This window comes from Clarias gariepinus, chromosome 28, assembly GCF_024256425.1.
Source record: "Clarias gariepinus isolate MV-2021 ecotype Netherlands chromosome 28, CGAR_prim_01v2, whole genome shotgun sequence".
NCBI lineage: Eukaryota > Metazoa > Chordata > Actinopteri > Siluriformes > Clariidae > Clarias > Clarias gariepinus.
In genome coordinates this window covers 2,841,055-2,847,132 of record NC_071127.1, presented here as the reverse complement: position 1 = coordinate 2,847,132, position 6,078 = coordinate 2,841,055, and positions in this window count along the sequence as shown.

Genomic DNA, 6,078 nt, shown 5'->3' with positions numbered 1-6,078 from the left:
AATCTAACTGATTGCTCACTTTAGCTGGGTGGCTAGCACTAGGAAGAGTCCTGGTGGTCCTAACTTCTTGCATGGCTGTGAATACTTTCCGGATGCACTGTAAGTAACAGGTACTATACAGGTACTATACTATACTATACCTTCTAATAGAGTTGATCCTATTTCCATCGCCTTGGGGCTGGTCTGTTGCCTGCATTTGTTGGTCAAATCCCAGTGCTGGCAAAAACCTTCAGCCTTGCCATCCATTTATATAAGCTGTATTCTGTAGACAAAGCGTTAATTTTTCTGGAGATTTTAATATTCATTTTAAAAATCCAAAAGACCCTCTGAGAACAGCATTTATGTCCATACTGGACTCAATAAAAATTAGTGTGTAGTAGGACCCACTCATGAAGCAGGTCACACTTTAGATTTAATAATATTTTTCGCATTAAGTATTAGAAATTTATTCACAATTCCACTGTCTGAAGTTATCTCAGATTACTGTCTTGTCTCAATTAAAGTGTGTCATAGTGATAATGTACGCACAGCACCGCGCTACCGTATTAAACGTACATTCACATCAACTACCACAGAGAGTTTTACCAGTAATCTTCCAGAGTTATCAACTTTGATTGGATCACCATCTGACTCCACAGAACTCAATCAGGTGACTGAATATTTAGAGTCGACGTTCTGTTATACCTTAGATAATGTAGCTGCAGTTAAAAAAAAAAAACTAATTAGAGATAAGAAACTCACTCCCTGGTATAACGACCACACATGAACTTTAAAACAGACCACTCGGAAATTAGAACGTAAATGGCGTCCAACTAAATTGTTAGTATTTCAAATAGCATGGAAGGAGAGCATCCTGAACTATAGAAAAGCTCTTAGTGTAGCTAGATCAACATATCTTTCCACTCTTATAGAAATAACAAAAATAATCCTAGATTTTTATTTAATGCTGTAGCCAAATTAACCAGAAATAAGACCACTGCAGAAATCTCCACAACAACATTGTGTAATAGTGAGGACTTCATGAACTTTTTTAATAATATCAGGGATAAAATTGAGGCTTTGAAACTGAACAATGTAATTGATGCAGATGTTAAACTAGCCATGTCAGATCGGAACCTAGAATACTTTACTCCCCTTAAGGAGAATGAACTAATTTCACTCATCTCTTCTGCAAATTCATTAACCTGTCCCAATGCGCAATGTGACGTCGTAGTGACGTCTTTTCCATGTCATTTTTGGACGTCCAATTTCCGTCCATTGATGGGGTTGTTTTGTAACGCCAGGCGATGTCTTTTTTTCAACGTCTACCGCACGTCTAATGTTGACGTCGGTGGAACGTCTTTTCCATGTCATTTTTGGAAGTCCAATTACCGTCTTTTGTAAGATAGGAATAAGGTGGATAGGCTAAGCTACCATGATTTTTTTCATATAAAATATAATTTACATAAATTTATATATATATATATATATATTATTATTATTATTATTTATTTTATTTTTTTTATACTGCAGCGTTTTACCGCCGGAAGGATCTTGGAGAACGAGTGAGCCTGCTTGCTGCCCAATGATAATGGCTGGAAGTACTTTATTTACACACAGCAGTGTATAGCATGAGCAACACATTCACCCGAAACCTACACCTAATTCAGCCTAAGCATGAACCAGAGCACATTCAACAGGTCACAAATACCCTAATACACAAACATGGCCAAAGCCACTAGCCCAAACAAACTTCCCCAACATGGTGAACACACAGAAACCCTCCCACAATGCATGATGGTCGTCAGCCGCCGCCCCGCCTACGCCACAATACTGTAGCGTTTTTCACTGCTACTAAGGAACTTGGAGAGACGAGTGAGCTGCCCAATGCAAATGGCTGGGAGTAGTTTATTTAGCACGGCACGAAAGTCACACAAACAGCACATTCAACGTATCACACACAATCAACAAGACACACTTCCGACCCACACACACACAACCTGGCCGAAGCCACTAACCCAAACACCTTTCCCCAACAGGGTGAACACATAACAACCCCTCCCGCAAAGCATGATGGTTGCTACTCGAACCGCCGTCCACGCCACACTGCCCCCACCCGAGCTGTGACCGCCCCCGGTTACCATGGCGAACTCAGTCCAGGAGGCGTGACGGTGGTCGGCGCTGGCAGGCATTTGCTTAGACGACGCAGTAACTCGGCTGCACGCCGGCTCGGACGGCCAATTACTGACGGGGGCTCCAGAGGGCTGCGCAGGGAGAATGTTCTGATTTACGAGGTTCGGAGAGTGTTTGATGTCGCAACGACCCACGCGCTCTTCAACCCGCTCGCAGTACCGACAACGCTCTCTGCTGCACGGCCGGCGGGATAAAGCATCGGCATTAGCATGCAGTTTTCCCGCTCATTGCTGAACGATAAAATTATAATCCTGCAACCGCTCGAGCCAGCGCGCTAACTGCCCCTCGGGCTCTTTAAAACTAAGCAGCCACACCAGTGAAGCGTGATCGGCAGGCAGCAAGAAGGATTGCCCGTATAAATACGGCCTAAACGTGCGGCTAAAGTAGGCGATAGCACACTCTTTGCCCTCGGAGACCTGAGACAGGACAGCCCCCAGCCCTACATCGCTTGTGTCCGTGTCGAGGATGAACATACGAGATGCATCAGGATATTCGAGAACGGGCGACGTGACCAGAGCTTCCCATAACCGAGCAGAAGGATTGGGACGAACATTTGCCTCTCGTGCTTTGGGCTTATCGCACAGCAGTGCAGGAGTCCTCACAACCGGTGAAGACCACGGTCCGGACGCTGGCTCTATGACGCCCGAGTCGGCCATCTCACGCAGCTTCTGTTCGGCGATAGCTCGTTTAGCTAAGGAAGAGAGTCTCGGATGTAACCGAACAGGAGCTGCGTTACCTGTATCGATTGTGTGCTGCACCAAATTGGTATGAGTGCACTCGCACTCATCTTCCGCGAAAATGTCCGCGAACTCGTGTAAAAGGGACTTCACGGTGTCGGTGTGTGTCTGACTTAGCCCCACGCTGCTATGCTGCATCAGCTCGGCCATTATTCTCGCTCGGTCTACTACCGGATGTTTACATGGCGCGTCCACCGGAAGTTCCGCCCCCCTGGTGCGCGCTACTAATCCGTCCGGCTGCGCTTTGGGAACTAGCAACCTGGCTAACCCGAAGTTACCACGCAAAGTTCCGTCAGCGAGATTCAGTACCGCACCCCACCTTTCCAAAATGTCCAACCCCAAGATACAATCATCCTCAATGTCTGCCACAAAGTATGGATGGGAAAGACTGATTGCACCTACTTGTATTCGCACTGTGCGACAGGCCCGTATCTCCAAATAGCTTCCCGACACGGTGTGAATGCTCAAGGCTGGGTCCGGCAGCATACAACCGCGCTCGCCTTGTTCTAATAATCCCCAGCGCAGCAGCGAAACTGTAGAGCCGGTGTCCACGAGCGCCCGCAGCAAAACGTTGTCCAGGCCACAGTTCACGTAGACTACACGTCCTGACCAGAAGTTAAGTCCGGCAGTTGGCGAAACAAAGATGGCTGTGGGAGGCGGCTTCCCCTCGGCGCCCCCCGAAGCTAGTTTAGTTAAGGTCTAGCCGCGACGGGTAGCCCTGTCCCCGGCTAGGTTCACCTACCGAGCGGCCCCAAGCCACGGAAGATTGCACGGCTCTTTCGCCGTGGTGTTCTGCCATGATGGGCAGCGCCTCAGACAGGTAAGCCTGTGCCGCTAACCGGATGTGCTTGCGAGGCCGCGTCAGCCGGAGCCCCCGAAGGAGCGCATTAGAGGGCCGTCCGGACGGCTTTTTTCGCCGGGGACCAGCCTGCAAAATCAGCGGCTAGCTCCACTTGGGCTAGGAACGCGTGGGGCTCGACGGCGCCGTTGTAGGCAGGCAGATGCACTGCATCACTGGGAAAAGAGGAGGAGAAAAGATATGTTTTAAGGTGGGTTTTGAAATCATGTAGTGAAGAAAAATCACGGATGTGTTTGGGAATAGAATTCCAGAGTGTAGGGGCAGAATGCTCGTCCTCCAAATGATGCTAATCTATTTCGAAAAATTAACAGTAGACCATCATCTGCAGATCAGAGTGTGCAAACAGGGGAGTAAATATGAATAAGATCTGTAATATATGGGGGGGCAAGACCATGGAGTGCTTTGAAGGTGATAAGGAGAATCTTGTATTGAATGCGGGAGCGAACAGGTAGCCAATGAAGTTTGTGTAGAATGGGAGTGATGTGTGAGGATTTCTTTAAATAAGTGAGCACCCTAGCAGAAGAGTTCTGAATATATTGGAGTTTATTTAATGTTGTATTTGGTAGACCATAAAAAACAGAATTACAGTAGTCAAGTTGAGAAGTAAAGAAAGCGTGAACCAGTGTCTCAGCATCCTTGATGTCTAAGAAGGGCCGTAGACGAGCTATATTGTGGAGGTGATAGAAGGCAGATCTACTAAGTGAAGAAATGTGAAGTAGAAAGGAAAGATGGGAGTCAAAAGTTATACCCAGATTTTTAATGGTGGTGGAAGGTCTAACCAAGGTCCCGGAAATGTTAACAGTATCAGTACAGAAAGAAGCAACGGTTTTAGGTGAACCAACAAGTACAGAATCTGTTTTATCAGTATTGAGAAGGTTACTGGTCATCCAAGCATTTATGTCATCAACACAAGCTGAAACGGAGTTAGTGGGAAAGGGAATGTAGTGTCGGAAACTGATATAGAGTTGAGTGTCGTCTGCATAACAGTGGAAATTGAAACTATGACGGCGGATGATTTTACCTAGAGGAAGCATGTACTGTAGATGATAAACAGTAGTGGGCCAAGAACAGATTTGTGAAATGAGAATACTGTGAGAGATAGTATCAAATGCAGAAGAAAGATCTAACAGAATCAAAATGCTAACAAAGCCAGCATCAGAGGCCATAAGAAAAATTCATACAGATTATGACGTGAGATGGCGTTCTGAGCCAGAAGTTGTGTAACTTGCTCTCAGTGTCCTTATCCATGCCCATCGGTTTTCCCAGAGAGCTACAACGGTCCATCAAGTGCTTGGTGGACAATGCAGTGTAGGTTGCTGAGATCACATGGACAAGGCTGGAAATGTTAGTGGCTTGAAAGCCATAAGTGTAGAGCATATCTTTGTAGAACAGGAAGTGATTGTGTTTTCCTAGATATGGAGACAAAATCTTTAAGGATTCTAGTCTGGCTTTTTTTTTTTTTTTAAAGATGTTCGACACTGAAAGAAGCACACCATCTTATCCCATTGTAGGGTTGGGCGATATACCGGAAGACACGGTTAACCAGTAGAAATTTGTCAACCAATAGAGATTTTGGTCTATCGTCTTCAATCGCGGTTAAAATCACGTGACGTTGCACGTTACGTAACCACGCAATACACATTCACTTCTATGGAAAGCCAAACACTTCTAAAGTGGGACAAACTGTGGCACCCGATTGAGCCGGCGTGGGCAGACCAAATATCCAGACCGGTGAATCGCGCAGCATGGTCCAACTTGAGCAGCGCTACTCGAATCACAAACCTGAACACGTACAAACCAGGCATGGCAAGGCGGAAACAATATTAAACAGTCCTGACATTTTAAATAAATTGTTATAAAAAAAAAAACAGTGGGTCGCGCAGGTTTGTGATTCACCGGGCTGCGCAAATAAACCAAATTAACTCTGCGCTATCCAGATAGTCACGTTGCGCTGTCCACTGGGGCGCGCAGATATTTGGTTCAATCAGGTGCCACGGTTTCGTCACACTTTTGATGTGTTTGGCTTCACATACACTTCGACAATGGAAGAAGACGGTGCAGCAGCAGTGAGTTTGCTTACATGTGACAAAACCAACAACAAGGAGATTGTAAAGGAAAAAGGTGCATTGTCTGTGGCGTGGAATTGGTTTGGGTATAAGAAAAGTGATACGAATGAGACAAACACGAATTTCCAAGGTATGCAAGTGCACTGTTTTAACAAGTGGTGGAAACACGTCAAACCTTTTCTATCATCTAAAATCCAAGCATCCAAACGAAGATGGCCAAAGTAAAAAAATGCGGCAAACCTCA